We start from the raw sequence: 17,563 nt of genomic DNA, 5'->3' as shown, positions 1-17,563 counted from the left end.
CTTCCTTAGTCTTCTTTATCCCCAGTTCCTTAATGGATCTTCATACCCTTCACAATCCTGGTTAATACTACCTGCCATTTAAATTATTCTATAAGGTTTGCAAAGTGCTTTACGTATTATTTCATCTGAGTCTCAAAACAGCTCTGTGAGCTACCATTGCTATTACCCCCACTTTATAGAAGAAGGAACTGAGACTCCTAGAGGTTAAGTGATCTGTTGATGGTCACACAACTTGGACATTTTAGAAGTGGTATTCTATGGTATATTCCCCCCTCCACCCGTCTCAGTTGTTTTCCTTCCTACTATTATGATGTTGTCATCCTACTGTTCACTGTAGAATTGTTATAATAACAGAGTTCATTTGTGCACTCAGAGCAGCCCTTTACCCAAACCATGTTTTTTATCCCCAGTATGTCCCTATAATCATCTTGTGTACACTAGGTTTTTCTTGATAACTGCCTGAGCAAGTTAGACTTTTCCCAGGGCAACTTGTAATGTAGCCTGTGAGGATCCAAAAAAGGATTCAAACCGAAATATGACTGATTTCATCTTCTCAGAAAGCCCTTAGGGTAGGGAATTGGGTCTGGTTGTCTTTCAGAAATATAAATACCTGAAGATCTTCCTGGAAATGATAGATCAAGGCAACAAACTTCTACTTTATTATTCAAGTGCTGAGGCCTGTGGACTACCTGTCAGGATTACCTTCATAACTAGGCACTCATCCTGCGTCCCACTAATCATTATGGACAGTCTCATCTTGAACATAAACTACGTCAATGAAAGCCTTACTCATCTCTGATTCACAGACAAAAAGAAGTACATATGCCAAGAGATGCCGGACTCACAGAGGGTCCAAGGTTATTGGTCTAAGGAGAATGGAAGTGAACCAGCAAGTAATGGTGTTGTCCCAGAGTTAGCATAGATTCTCAGCCGATAATACTCTACCAAGTCACAATCTTGTGTTGCAGAGAAGCATTCTTGGAGGAGATGGTCCTATCAAACCACTATCTTGGCTTCACACACCTTTGGAAGTTTTCAAGCGGAAGTTGGATGACAACTCATTGGGGAACTTGTAAAAATAGTATTTCTGGTCAGGCATAGGTTGGATTAGATGACCACTGAGATCCCTTTCTAACTCTTTGATTCCATGAGTAACCAGAACTAATGCAGTTGCAATTGATTCAAAGTTCCTTTTAAAGTTTCCCTGTGACAGTACAAATGCTGAATTTCTATTAAATTCAATGTTTGGTAAACACTTACTATGTATAAGAATTAATGGTCACTGTGGATAGTGGGATAGCCTTGGATTTAGGAAAATGTCAGTTCAAATCTTGCCTCCTCAATGTGGCCATTGTAAATGGTGGGATAGCCTTGGATTTAGGAAAATGTCAGTTCAAGTCTTGCCTCTTCAATGTTTTCACAGTGTATGGTAAGATAGTCTTGGATTTAGGAAAATCTCGGTTCAAGTCTTGCCTCCTCAAAGTGGCCGTTGTAAATGGTGGGATAGCCTTAGGTTCAGGAAAATGTCAGTTCAAGGCCTACCTCCTCAGCGTGGCCATTGTAAATGGTGGGACAGCCTTGGATTCAGGAAAATGTCAGTTCAAGTCTTGCCTCCTCAATGTTTTCACAGTGTATGGTGGGATAGTCTTGGATTTAGGAAAATGTCGGTTCAAGTCTTATCTGTTCCTGATACCATGTGTGACCTGTGGCAAGTCACTTACATTCCCAGTGTCTCAAGCAACTTTGTAATACTATAAAGTTATAGATGTGTTTCTATTCTGCGTTGTTAGAGGGAATTCTCTATAGGCAGCTAAGTGGTGCTGTTGATGGACTACAGAATATGGAGTTAGGAAGTCCCAAATTCAGATTTGGCCTTAGACATTTACTAGTGATGTGACCCTGGGCAATTCACTTTTGTTTGCCTCAGTTTCCTCATCTGTATAATGGGGATGATAATAGCACCTATTTCCCAAGGTTGTTGTGAGAATAAAAGGAGATAACTGTGAAGCATTTTGAAAACTTTAAAGTGTTATATAAATGCTAGCTAATTTATTATATGAAATCAGAGGCCTAGATTTAAAAAAAAATGTCTAAAACACTTTGTATGGCAATGGAGATACACAAAGATAGAAAAAGAAATAGTCCTGCCTTCAAGGAGTTTTACTCAATAGATTGCTGTAACATTTTTACCATAAATTCTTCTATCTACACATCTAATCACTTAGCACAATGACTATCTGTTTTTAAGTAGTCACTTAATAAATGTTTATGATGGATTGATTGATTGATATAATATAGGATAAGGCATGATTAGGGTAAAAAAGAGATCTAGACAAAGGGTATAAGACAATTTGAGGAAGGAGAAATCTCTTTTAGTTGGGGAGATCAGAAAATGCTTCTCTTCCTTTTAAGGAAGTAAAGGAGTTAAAGAGAGGTGAAGAGGCCAACCGGCAGGATTTCATGGAAGTGGGAGACGACTTGGCAAGATAACTGAAAATCAGATTGCCTGGAAGTTAAGACTGCATAGAAGGTAGTGAGATAGGTATACAGGCGGGGGCCAAACTGTCACAGGCCAGACTAAAGAGCATTTGTTTTGTAACAGCAAAATAGTGGTTGAGACTCATGGAATCATAGGTGATTAGATTTCAACATTCTAACTAGAACTTTAAGGCTGCTTAGCTCTCTATTCATTTCCAGCAACTATATGTTCCCTGTCTCTGTCTTTCTAGTTTTACGGACGAGGAAGCCAAGATGGCCCAGGTAGGTGAAGCGATTAGCACAAAGCCACACTTCTTTGTTTGGGATGGCTCTGATATAATCTTTAGTTTAAAAATAGCAAACCATGAAAGAATATCTGCTAAAAATGGTAGTAAAAATTTTATCAATAATATCATATTGGATATTAAGATAATTTCAATTATATTAAATTGCCAATACTGTGCTATTGGGGAGACTGGTCAATAGGAGCCCAATTCCTTAAAGCAAGGAGAATATTCTCTGCTTGATGTCAGGTCACATGGAGACTTGGTGAGCCTGCTTCTGGGTACCTGCAATGGAAGGTTCCTCACATCAGATTATTACCAGGTATTCTCTTGTTTCCTTTTGGTTTAACGTGTTGTAATAAAAAACCTTTTAATTGGATGTTGAGCCAAAACTAAGTCCGCATATGAAAGGAATGAGCAGACTAAATCTTCTTCTTCTTCTTCTTCCTCCTTCTCCTCCTCTTTCTTCTTCTCTCTCTGTCTCTCTCTATCTCTTTGTCTCTCTGTCTCTCTGTGTCTCTGTCTCTGTCTCTCTCCAGCTGCTTTATCTCCTCACCTAAGCCATCATGTGGTCATGAAAGTATGGTGCCTATGTTTCTTTTGTCTCTATTATACCTATTTTAATTGGAGACAGAATGGATCAGTTTAAGACTCTGGAAATTTCTGAAGGTGGAAGACCCACTAAATTTAAGAAACTTAAAAAGGAGGTAGATTCAAGCTGAAATCTCTGACTTCCTTTCAATCTCAGCTGAAATCCCATCTTTTATTGGAAGCCTTCTCTGACTCCTCTTAATTTTAGTGCCTCCCTCTGTTACTTATTTCCTACTTATCCTATATATAGCTTGTTTTGTATATATTTATTTGCATGTCCTCTCCTCCATTCTATTGCAAGCTCTTTGAGGGCAAGGACTGTCTTTTGCCTCTTTGTGTCTACCCAGTGCTTAGCACAGTGACTGGCACCTGGTAGATACTTAATAAATGTTTATTGTTTGATTGACTAATTGATTGATAATGAGCATATTCCCTCTCAGGTATCAGTAACAATGGTTACAACTAATAAGTGACATTTTAGCAAATGTCAGATTTCTTAGTTCCAAACTACTATTGTGCACTCTGACCCTCTTTTGTGAGGCCAGTTTTACTTGGATCTTTGCAATAATTGACTTGTTCTGATCATATATAATACCAACTTAGCAGTCAGTATGTATCTTATATTTTTTGTACACAATTAGAATACCAAAAAAATCAGCAGTACAGCAAGTGGAATCTGTAAGTAGAGTCTGCTGACAGTGACAACAGCTGAACCAGGTGAGGAGTCAGCCCTGAGGAGCTACCTGCTTGACCTAGCATCTGAGTTACTATATCCTGCAAGCAAAGGTACAACTCATCCATTGGCTGTGATGCACCCAGAAGTAAACTTGGTTGGGGTGTGCTGGTGCTTTGCAGTACTCACTTTAAGGCTAAGCCTACTCTCCAGGGGACCAGAACGGGATAGAGAAGAAAGAGTATGCCCCAGTTGCGTTAAGGGGTGAGGGGAAGGGATGATTCTGTGGTTTTCTCCTTGCTATACTTTCTAAATAAATATCTCTGTAAAAGCTAATTGATGTTAATTCATTATTAAGGAGATATTGATGAGTCAGATAATACTGAGGAGACACTAAATGGTGAGTCATATAATAGTGGAGGAATATTCTAGATGGGGGCTTGTGAGTGATAGAATGTGAATATTAGAGGAAAAACGACCCCTTAGCGCTACCTTTAGGGCCCTGGAGTAGGGAGATCTGAGATCCTGATTCACCGGGGGGGGGGGGGGGGGGGGAGGGTAAGTTTAGAGCCTGTGTACACTAAAATTAAGATGAATAATTATTATGCCTTGAATTTTTTTTCTTGCAGAGGCTGGTTACAGCGGGCTGTGTCTCAGTTTAACTTGATTATGGAATTATTTACTATCTTTACCAAAGGGAGTCTTCTAAATATATTGTTTTTTAGAGAAGATGATGCTTCTAGTCAATATTTCCCTGTTCTTGGCTTATAATGTCAACCTGATTCATGAGGGAAATCTCTAGTAATTACTGGGCATGTCCGTGTCTCAGGACTTGAAATATGGAATAGGAAATTTATACACAGATCAAATAAATGCTTATTTAGTCAAGGAATGAATCTACCAATTTCTTTACTGCTGAAGGAAGTAAGTAGCCACTTCATGAACTGTAGTCATGGGGATAGGAAGGATTAAGAAAAAGAATGAAAGAAAGAATGAAAGGAAAGGAAGAGAAAACAGAAAAAAAAACACAGCAACCCAGGGCACATGATATTTTGTAAAGCTGTATAACCTCAACCACAGGCACTCATGCAATTCCAAACAGATTTGTGGCATTTGATGCTTATTAAATAAGAGCAAGATTATGACCTCATGGTGGTAACCAATAAAAAGTTGATAGGCAGTAAGAAATGCAACATCTGGTTAAATACCAATAATCTTGGCAAAACACTTTGAGAATAAAAAAAAAGCTGATGTTGGCTATCTGAGGGTAAATGGGAGCAGTTGATTCAGACTGTAGGCAGAGTGAAAACACATAAAACTACAACAGATGCTATTATCTTATCTTTTCATGAGTACACAATTAGGAAGGAGATTCCACAATGCAAAAGAAAAATAAAATGAAGTAATGAAAAATTATTTTAATAATGAGGCCGAGGGACCAAGAGGAGAAAGACCGAATTCATTCTTAAAGAGTTAGCTCTGCAGAGAAGCATTCTTTCTTCTGGGGCCTAAAAGTATTTTCATTAGATTTTTGGTCAATAAAAATTAATTGGCACCAGGGACTGGGATCTGTATGCACTGTACTTCTCTCCCCTTTAATTTCCTCTTTTAAAAAAATGCGGTTTCTCTAATGGGCTAAAAAGAAGAAATAATTTCTGCTTTTTAGTTATTTCCTTGAAGAGGTGGGCAGGCCTAGGGCTATTCCTAGGCCCAGATGTGGAGTGACCAGGTGAGTTCAAGCAGGAATTTCTTTTGCTGTTTCAAGCAAGAACTATATGCCAGGGTCTGCCTCTAGATTTCTCCACTTCTTCCAAATCCCCAATTTCAACTAGGTTCATTTGCTTCCCTGCTCTAAGCTTCGGGATATGAATTTCTTCCACCTTGAAATAGGTTCTTTCCATAACAGGAAATGTATAAGAAACTAATATAAACAGTGTGTAAGCAGCTAATTTGATTCAGGCCCTATTAATAGCGGGGACGAGTCAAGATCACAAGAAATAGTTTCGTGGCAATCTGCCTTGGTCAGACATTTGAAGTGTTGTGTCTAGTTCTGGGGTCCACATTTTAAGGAGCTCATTGGTAAACTGAGACATGATCAGAGGATTACCAGAATAACAAAAGGTCTAAACACTAAGTGATGAGGAGTGATTGAAGGAAATGGAGATGTTTGACCTACAAGCAGCTAAAACATGGTCAGGCAATAATAAGGGCCTTCATTGTTACATCATTACAACATTTTAACTGGAAATTCGGAGATGTTTGATCCTATATTCTCTACTAGTAATTATGTTGTTGTTGTTTAGTTGTTTCGGTTGTGTCTGACTCTTTATGATCCTATTTGAGGTGTTCTTGGCCAAGATACTGGAGCACTTTGCCATTTCCTTCTCCAGATCATTTTACAGATGAGGAAACAGAGGCAAATGGGGTTAAGTGATTTGCTCAGGGTCACACAACTAGTAAGTATCTGAGGCTGGATTTGAACTCAGGCCTTCCTGACTCCAGGCTTGGCATACTATCCACTGTACCACCTAGCTGTCTATATCTTTGTTTATCTCTTTGACTCCTCATTCTCCCTCACCCCATATCTGCAATTAGTTGTCAAATCTTGCCATTTCTACCATCACACTATCTTTTGCTTCTGACCCCATCTTTCCACTCACTCAGCTATCACCTTAGTTCAGGCCTTCATTACCTCTCCCAGATTAGTGCAATAGCCTCCTAATTTGTCTTTTTGTGTCAAATCTTTCACTGCTCTCATCGATCCCATACGTTGCTGCCAAGGAATTGTTCTTAAAGGGAATAAGCCTTCATATGGCACCTGCTATGTTCCTGGCACCACCTAAGAGCTTTACAAACAAAACATCTTATTTGATTCTTTTTTTTTCTTTTTTAAGAATTATTTATTTATTTATTTGTTTTTAGTTTTCAACATTCCTTTCCATAAGATTTTGGGTTTTAAATTTTCTCGCCTTCCCTCTCCTCCCCTCTCCGCAAGACGGCATGTAATCTGATATAGGCTCTACTTATACATTCATCTTAAGCATATTTTCACATTAGTCATGATGTACAGAAGAATTAGAACTAATGGGAGGAACCATGAGAATGAAGCAATAAAACAAAATAACAAAAGAAAAGGAGAACAAGTAGTATGCTTCAATCTGCATTCAGACTCCATAGTTCTTTCTCTGGATGTGGATAGCATTTTCCATCATGAGTCTTTTGGAGTTGTCTTAGGTCCTTGCATTGCTGAGAAGAACTAAGTCTATCAAAGTTGGTCATCACAAAATGTTGCTGTTAACTGTGTATAATGTTCTCCCAGTCCTGCTCATTTCACTCAGCATCAGTTCATGTCAGTCTTTCCAGGTATCTTATTTGATTCTTACAACACTATGAGACAAGTGTTATTATTTTTCCCATTTTGCAATTGCAGGAACTGAGGCAAGCAAAGGTTAAATTACTTGCTTATGGTCATACAGCTAGTAAATGTCTGAGGCTGGATTTAAACTCAGGTCTTCCTGGCTCTGGTCCCAGTATTTTATCATGTGACTCCTTCATTCTACCAACTCCTATGGCTTCTCATTGCCTTTAGGATAAAATAAAATCTCTTCTATGTAACCCTGGGCCTCAGTGTTCCCATCTGTAAAATGAAGGAATTGAACTGGATGACTCCTGTGATAGCACCTCCTTCTGTCACAACAGACAAACTCTGAAACACAAATCTGATAGGTTGTTTGCAGTGGTTGTGTCCAGCACATGGGATAGTCTAGGGGTGCTTAGGGTGAATGAGAATGTTAGTTATTTATGTCATTAGGAGTTATTTCATAAAGCTTTTTGCCTTGTGTAGTATTTCTTTCTTTTTTTCTTATTGATGAAGCCTTAATTACTATAGATTTTTACTTTGTCTTCTTCTGAGATTATTTGGTTTGGGGAGTAATGCAGAAAATTATTCTGCTATATTTTCAGTCATATAACCCAATCCTTTATTTATTTGAAATGGGGATATTATATTTTATCCCTTTCTTACTTAGCTAATCAGCACAACAGGTCTCAAGCAAGTGAGTTCCAATAAATCATTTGACTGGATTGATGAAGCTGCTTTCTGTTGTTTGTAGGGCAGGAACTATTTCAATCATAATTCACTTCCCCTTTGATAAGAGTTCTCTATTGCCTTTGAGATATGCCAGGGTTTGGAGTACAGGAAGCATAATGTCATATCCAGCCCTCAGGGGAGCTGGAAAGGAGGCATAGAAACTCTGGCAAGAAAGATGATAATTGCCTATGATTTGACCAGACCAGGAGTACCAAGCAGAGCTTCAAGATGCACAGGTCAGAATTCTCTTCTCTTGCTTTCTTGTTTTTTGGCTCCTTCCCTGATGGACAGAGCTGTGGGCTGAAGTTTTGCTGTCATTGCTTTTTCTTGGTGCCCATCGGAGAGGCCAGACTTGCTCTATGGTACACATTAACTGGTAATCCATTTTTAGTTTCCTTGTAGGAATGCTTATCTGTACATAGCTTTATAATTAAATTATTTTTTTTCCAATTTTGAAGTTGGTGTTGATAGACTTGGTTTGCAGGATGCAAGAATTTTCCATGAAAATGTGCTTTTCAATGTTTTCTAGTCCTCAAAAAATCTCTAACCAATTTTTTTTTTCTATTTAGGGGAGTTTCACCAACTAAACATCCTGTTGTCTATTGCTGAAAAGACAAAAAATTACTGAATGAATGGTCGAGATTAGTCATATCCCAAAATCCTTTCCCAAGGACGTAGAGGCAAGCACCATGCCTTGCATACTACTATGTACTTAATCTTTGTTGAATTGAACTGTGGTAGCAAATATGGGTGTCACAATGACCTTTAACATTCGATCACTATCACTCAACAACCTCTCTTTCAAAGTTGATGCCTTCCACTTATAATACCTTCTTCCTATCTATGTCTCAGTCATCAGCTCCAAGATATTCTCTTATCATCTCCAGTGACTCCAAATCGATTTATAGTCTCTCTCTCTTCCTAGTACCTTCATTCTCAGAAGCCTCAATCCACACAGTGATGACTTTGTTTTCCACTTAATAGTATTTTATTTTTTCTGATTACATGTAGAGTTGGGTTTCAACATTAATTTTGTAAGATTTTGAGTTCCAAATTTTTCTTTCTCTCCCTTTCCTCTCCCCTCCCCAAGACAGCAAGCAATCTGATATAGATCATATATGAACAATCATGTTAAACATATTTCCGCTTTAGTCATGTTGTGAAAGAAGAATCAGAACAAAAAGGACAAATCACAAGGAAAAAAACCCAAAAACTAAAAAAAAAAAATGAAAATAGTATGCTTTGATCTGCATTCAGACTCCACAGTTTTTTCTCTGGATGTGGATTGCATTTTCTATCATGAGTCTTTTGGGATTATCTTGTGTCATTGCATCACTGAGATGAGCTTAGTGTATCATAGTTGATCATTCCACAATGTTGGTATTACTATGTGCAGTGTTCTGCTGGTTCTGCTCACTTCACTCTGCATCAGTTCATGTAAATCTTTCCATGTTTTTCTGAAATCTCCTGCTCATCATTTCTTATAGAACAATAGTATTCTGTTACATTAACACACCACAATTTGTTCAGCCGTTCCCCAATTGATTCCCCTTAATGCCCCCCAATCGGGGGGACTGATTTATTCAGCTTTAGAACTCTGCTTTGGATCTGAGCTGTCTTGATGAGTGAGGAGGTACAAACATACCTATCCCACCCTATGTAGTTAGCTCCAAACCATTCTTTACATCTCATTCAGTTAACCATCAGGAAACCTAGGGCCTACCTAGGCATCTTGCCTTCTGCCCAACTGCCATATGAAACCTAGATTTCCTCCCTACACTCCCACCTCTTGTTGTAGGAATAGTAAGTAAACCAATATTACCATTGCTACTGGAAAAGGGTGTGACTATCAACTGCCCTATGGCTGCAATGACAGTCCTGGTGACCCCTCAGACCAAAACTCCCTTTGTTGGCCATAAATCTCAAATATCTGTTGTCTCCTCTATTGGAATGTAGGCTGCTTGAGGATTGAGATGTTTTACTTTTGTGTTTGTATCCCCAGCACCTAAAATAGTATCTGGCACATAGCAGGCATTGAGTAGGCAGTGACGTGGCACAACGCTTAGAGGTCTGGACCCGAGTTAAAATCTAGTCTCAGATGCATACTAGTGTGACCCTAGGTAAGCCATTTGACTGCTATCTGCCTCAATTTCCTCAACTGTAAAATGGGGGAGGTAATAATAACTCCTATCTCAGAGGGTATATATAAGACTACATTAGTAAAGCCCTGGCACTGTGCCTGGCACATAGTAGGCACTTAGTAAATGCCTATTCCCTTTCCTTCCCTCCTAATAAACGTTTTCTTATTTCTTCTTATTTTACTCATTCATTCCATTTTTACGGTCTACACCTTTATGTTTATTTAACACACTTATTTAATAAGCCATATTATTTTAATTTAATATATTAATTAATATATCTATTAATGTGAATTAATAGTTCATTGGTTTTATTAATATAAAATATTGATTATAGATTTCATTTCAATATGTATTAATTTGAGTAAATTATTTATTAATTTGATTTTCCATTGATATTAATGTTAATATCAATGGTTGATTTATTGATATATTAAATATATTGTTTATTATCTTTATTAAGTAGCTAGGATTTATAAAGAACTGTGGTAGGCTGTGGAATGCAAAATCAAAAATAAAATCCTCCCTTTACTCAAGAAGTTTACATTCTTCTGAGGCTGGGGAGGATACTACATGTACCCAAATGAGTAAATACAAGATAATTTGAGAAGAAAGAACACTAAGAACTGTAGAAGGCGAGGAACACTTCCTAGGAGGTGTTATCTGAACCAAGTCTGGAAAGAAGATAAGGAAAGATGGACTTGTGAAAAAAGTGTGTTCCAGGCAAGGGGGGCTGCTTGAGTAAATGAACAGAGGCAGGAGATGGACTACTGAGTTGTAGGAACAGCTATTCTTCCTTTACCTAGAACATACAATAAGAAATACTTTTCCTCCTTTTTAAAGCTAACTGACTCACCTGTGTTATCAATCATATCCTATCTCTACCCACTTTTTCCAAGACCTTGCTGTATTGATCATCCCTAAGTTCTACCACATTGTCAATTTCTTCTTTGTTGGCCCCTTCCCCCTTAGAATAAAAATATGCTAACGGTGACCTTCCTGATAGAAAATAGCATTTTATTGACCTCATCACTCCCAGAAATTACTGTGGCCCTTGGCTTCTGTCCTCAATGAGTATGGAGCTCATTATGAAATGATGCTCATCAGCCATGACTTCCATCTCATCCAACAGGTTGCTCAGGAAATTTGGGTCCATTAGAAACAGACAATACTAGAATAAATAGTAGCAGTAGGGTCCTCCTGCTGCCCTGATTGTCACAGGATCAAGCTGGCAAAATCTTCAGAAAACTGGGCAGGTCAAAATTCCAGGGGAGGGGGAGATGCCATGGCGGAAGGTGGAGGCAGTATGTTCTAGCCCTCCTCTTCCCATAGCTTGTACTATACTGGCAGATATACTAAAAAGAATGGTATGGGGCAACTAGGTGGCACAGTGGATGGAGCACCAGCCCTGAAGTCAGGAGGACCTGAGTTCAAATCTGGCATCAGACCAAACACTTGATAATTACTAGTTGTGTGACTCTGGGCAAGTCACTTAACCACAATTGTCTAAAAAAAATAAAATAAAAAGAATGGTACTTTACCTTGAAAATGATCTTTTCACCCCAAAAGACTTTTTTTATCCCCCAAAAGGTTGTAATTTGTGAGTTATTGTGAAGTAGTATGGTTTTCTGCATTCTTGATATTTCTCAAGGAAGAAATTACAGATGAGTGAACTTGAAATTAGCATTATGCTCAAATTTTCCTCTCATACATCAGTAATATTGGAATAAATTTGTGTTTTCATAACCAGTGTTATAGTACAACTGGCTATAATTGATTATACAAGCATTGGTTCTTCTTTCTCAAACTATTGCAATCTAGCTTCTATTTTGTCTACTTTGAAATTGTTCTCAAGGTCACTAGTGACCTCCTAACTGCCGTGTCTAATGCCCTTTTATAAGTCTAAATTTTCCTTGACCTTTTTGCACCTTTTGAGATTACTACCTACTTCTTAGACTTTTATAACATTCCATTCTCCTTTGTTTTCTTTCTACCTTTGAATGTTCCTTCTTTGCCCCATTTGTCACTTTATTTCTTTGCCCTCTTCTATTCTCTATGTGTTTGTTCTATCTTGACTATCTTATCTAATTCCAAGGTTTAAACTACATGGATGATTTACGTGGATGATTCTCTAATATTTCTATTTAGTCTTTCAAAGGGTCTCAAGGCTTGCATTTTAAAAACATTTTTATTGCTGTGCTTTTCTTTTTTTTTATACATCACTTTCACATCTCAATGATTCTTCATGCCCTCCCTGTTAATAATTAAACAATCAAATAAAACAAATCAACACATTCGCCATGTTTGAAAATGTATGCCTTATTTTACTTGTAGAGGTAACCAAGAAGTGGGGTTGGAAGCATGCTTCATCACACGTGTGAGAATTCATGATTGGTCACTGCCATAATCGGAACACTTAAATTTTCCTGAGTTTTTTTCCTTTACATTCCTGTGATCATATAAGTTGTTCTCCCAATTCTGCCCATTTCACTCTGTATTAGTTCATATAAGTCTTTCCAAGTTTCTCTGAATTCTTTTTTTTTTTGGCTGCCAATTGATATTTTTATTTTCCCCCAATTACATGTTAAAAAAATTTTTTAACATTTGTTTTTTTTATAAGTTTTGGGTTCCAAAACTATCCCTCCCTCCCTTCCTCCCCTCCCCCCTCCCTGAGATGGTATACAATCAGATATAGGTTATACATATGCAATCATGTAAAACATTTCCATGTTAGTCATTTTGTACAAGAAGACTCAAATAAAAGAAAAAGAAAATAAAAAATACCATGCTTCAATCTGTATTCAGACAATATCACTTCTTTCTTTAGAGGTGAATAATATGCTTCATCATTAGTCCTTTGGGATTTTCTTGGATCACTATATTGCTAAGAATAGCTAAGTCATTCACAGTTGTTCAACGAACAATATTGTTGTTGCTGTGTATAATGTTCTCCTGGTTCTATTCACTTCATTTTGCATCAGTTCATGTAAGTATTTGCAGGTTTCTCTGAAATCATTCTGCTTGTCATTTCTTATAGCACAATAATATTCTGAATTCTCTATGTTTATAATTTCTTCCATTTCTATTTTTTATTGGACCTGTGATTTCATTGGTATTATCAAATTCTCAGTGAAGAAACTTTCTTTACTAATATAGTTCTGCACTTGTTCAGAAGCTTAGAGAATATGAGATGTGCCTGAAGTGCTGAAAAGTTAAGTGACTTGCCCAGGGTAACTATATGTCAAAAGCAGGACTTGAACTCACATCTTCCCAAGTCCAAGGCCACTTATCTACCCACTCAACCATCCTGCCTCACTCATCACATCTTACTGGACAACGATATTCCATTATATTCACATACCATAATTTGTTCAAGAATTCTAAAAATCAATGGCCATTTACTTTACTACCACATAAAAAGTACAGCTCAAGAAATTTTTTGTTATTTGGACCCTTTTCCTCTGTCTTTGTGCAACCAACCTCAGTGTTGTTTTTGTGCTTCTCTTATAATTAGTGATCTGGAGCATTCTTTCATGTGGTTGTGGACAGCTTCTTTTGAAAACCTATTCATTTCTTCTGTGATTATTCCCAAGCTTTCCAGAGGGATAGGCGTTTCAAAATGGGGGTTGGGAAAGAAGTATCAAATGAAAATTATCAAAGAAATGTTAACTTGCTAAACACTTTTAACCAGGCTTTGCATAATCTAAGATGTTAGTTAGGGAATAACAGCACTAATTCATAGAGAGCTTTTTGATTATCATTTGCATGGTGGATAGAGTGTGGGACTTAGAATTAGCAAGAACTGTCTTCAGATACTGTTTCTGAAATTAGTTCTTTTCCCCATACTAAGTCATTGAGTGTTTCTGAGCCTCTGTTTCTTAATTACTAAAGATATACAATGCCAATAGCAGACAGGATGATAGGGACAATATGTACCTCAGCCTGTTTCCAGATGGTTTTTATTTCTTTCTCTAGATCTGCCTATTTTGAGAGTTTTTCATCTTGTACAGTTTGGAAATTTTGAGTATTTAGTATTGCAATACCCATAAAAACATTAATCAAATTTTTGTGGATCATGCTAGGTCTGGGCAATTATGGGTCATAATTTTGTCTGCGATAATAGTTCAAGTACAGATTATTTGTTGGATTCTTGAGGATACTTGAGGTCTGTATTTTTAGTACAGTGATTATTATACATTAAGTTAACAAAGGACAGCAAGTTTCTGGTATGGCATTCTGACCACCTGTGAGAGGACCAGAGTTTCCATTTCCCTGCAAGAGGGATGGCTTTCCCTAAAAGTTATCTCTGGGCTTTGATTTTAGCCCTGCCTCGCTGATGAAGCTTCCTGATACTCCAAGAACATAAAAAAAAAAAAAATCCCACTCATGTGTATTCACATTCCTTTCCAACTTGGTGGATTTCTGAAGACTACTTAAGTCATCATACTATGCCCTTCTGAAGAGAAGATACCTTTCCTTATGGAGATGAGAGGGTCTACTTTCAGAAAAGTGCTAATGTATCCTTGTTGGACATCTTTTCTGTATCAGGACAAAGCAAATTTTGTTATTGTTGTTGATAACTGTTCAATTATTTTCAAGTGCCTCATTTCATCCCAACATCAGTTCTGAACTAACAGGGGACTGAGATTAGGTCCACCCCAGCACTACTTGATGGATTTTAGGTAGATGACAAATTTTTGTAGCCTCTGGTGATATATTACTTAATTTCCCATTTCCTTGAAAAATCTGCTCAGATCAATAAGTCTGAGTTTCTTAGGTATCTATTTCCTGTAATTTGTAGTAATAAGGACCTGATCTTGGCTGTTCTTATTGTCTTGTTCTCATATTTTAATATCATCATCCCATTCTTTTCTTTTTCAATGATGATGATGACAAGTAGGTCCTTGTGACCACTGTGTGACTTGGTATGCGTAATCTTTAAAACAGATTTTTATTGATGTCTCTAATTATGACACTACCTATATTTTCCCCCATATCCCTCTTCTTATTCTTTTCAGAGTGCCATTCTTTATAACTAAGATGTTTTAAAAAGAGGAAGAATCAACACATTGAAAACAGTCTTATATTATATGCAGTCTACTCTAAAAGATCCCATTGTTAAATTTTCAGTCTGATCATTTACCTCTCAGAAATTGAAAATTACTATAAATCAGATCTTGATTTATTGATTATCTAGACATAAGAAAATGATAGAGAAAATAATAATGCAGATTAAACTTAAAAGTATCTCATTCATATTTTTTGTGGGGAGAGCCAGTTGTTAAACATTTACCAGCAAACTATCACATGCAATGTTCCACACCCTTGAACCTCTACCTCTGCAAAGGAGTAGGGGTAGGCGTTTTCTTATACCTCTTCTCTGGGTTCAAGCTTGGTCATTATATTTTTCACACCAGACAGTTTCAATTATTTTTAGTTGTTCTTTCCATTTACTTTTGGTAGTCACTGTGTATCTTGGTTTCCTGGTTCTGCTTACTTTATTTCACATGTTTACATAAGCCTTTTTATTTTTCTTTGTATTCATCATGTTTGTTGTTTCTTACTAATATTATTCCATGACATTTACTATAATTTGTTTAACCATTTCCCCAATTGATGGAAATCTGCATTGTTTTCAGTTCTTTGAAAAAGTACTGCTATAAATACTTTGGTGTATATGGATATTTCTTTTTCATCACTAACCTTGTTGGGATATATATCTAGCATTGTAATCTCTGGCTCAAAGGCTATAAACATTTTAGTCACTTTATTTACATAATTCCAAATTGCTTTCCAGAATGGTTGTACCAATTCATGGTTCCCCTAACATTTCATTAGTGTGCCTGTTCTTTCTTTGTCAATTTGCTGGATGGGAGGTAAAACCTTCAGGGCTATTTTCATTTGCGCTTTTTTTTTTTTACTAGTGACTTGGACCACTGTTTCTTGCAGCTGTTAATAGTTCGTAATTCTTTGAAAATTGTCTGTTCATACCTTTTGACCACTTTGCCGTTGGAAAATGACTTTAATCATATATTTCTATTCTATTCTATTTATATATTATATTTCTATATATCTTGCATTTCAGACTTTACTAGAAATAGTGGATAGAAAACTCTTTTCCTGTCAACTGCTACCGCTATATTAGACTATGAATTTTATTTATGCAAAAATTTTTCATATTCAGGTCATCAAAATTATCCATAGTAATCACTTCTATCCTTTGTTTAAGAATGCACCTGTACCTATAGTTGTGAAATGTGTATGAGTTCCTTCCCTTCTAATCTGATATGACATGACTTTTAATATTCAGGTCATATGTTGTGGAATATCATGTAAGATATTGGTCTAAGCTTAATTTCCCAGTGCAAGTGTTATGCCCATTTTATAGATGAGTAAATAGAGTCAAGGAGATGCACCCAAAGTCACAGCATGAAGGAACCAGGGAAAGAGCCTAATTCAATGCCCATTCGATTATGTCACTGAACTTCCCATATAGTCTGTGAACTTTCCCATGGGATTGGGTTAGCAGTTTATTAGTGTTTGCCATGTTGTCATAGCAAAGTGCCATGCAGATGGAATGCTTCAAAAACTCCCATAAGAAAAAAAGCAAGTCACTTAACCTACCACAGTATCACTCTCCATGAACATACAAAGATTTCTAGAAAAAAAATAGGGTATCAACACATTTATTGAGTGCCCACTATGCAATGCCTCAAAGAGTAGTTAAAAAGATCACTAAGATACAGACCTGGTTGTCAAGGAGTTTACAGTTTAATTGAGATGATACGGACCCTTGAAAAGATAATGAATGTCTTTTTTACTGCACTGACAACAGTTTTGAAGCATCTGGCCCTATTCTGGAATGCATGGTCAACCTCAGAAGAGGAGGGTCAAGATATTGCCCAGGGGGAAATCATGGGAGCTATTTGCCAAGACTTAGCTTATAGCATAATCTGTAGTTGTCCCACGGTTAATATGTTGCTGGACACATTTTTTCCTTTAATTTTTTTTTAAAAAAAAGATTTATTTTAGTTTAGTAACCATCAACAAAAACATGCAGTTATACACATAAGCAAAAATAATTTTAAGTAAAGCTATTAGCTCCATTACTTACAGTTGAATTTCAAAAGATGTGTAAAATAACCTTAATAGGGCAGTATTAAAACATTCTGTTTGCTCTTACGTTGATTTCAGAGCTTTTTGTTCCCTTCTGTTATTTTACTAAATTTTGTTCTTGCCATTGTTTGCAAAATTGTTGCTAGTGTATATATTGTTGTTCTGATTTTTATTTCTTCACTCTGCATCATTT

This window comes from Vombatus ursinus, unplaced genomic scaffold (assembly GCF_900497805.2).
Source record: "Vombatus ursinus unplaced genomic scaffold, bare-nosed wombat genome assembly UNPS02014820.1, whole genome shotgun sequence".
Taxonomy (NCBI): Eukaryota; Metazoa; Chordata; class Mammalia; order Diprotodontia; family Vombatidae; genus Vombatus; species Vombatus ursinus.
Note: the sequence above shows the minus strand (reverse complement) of the source record.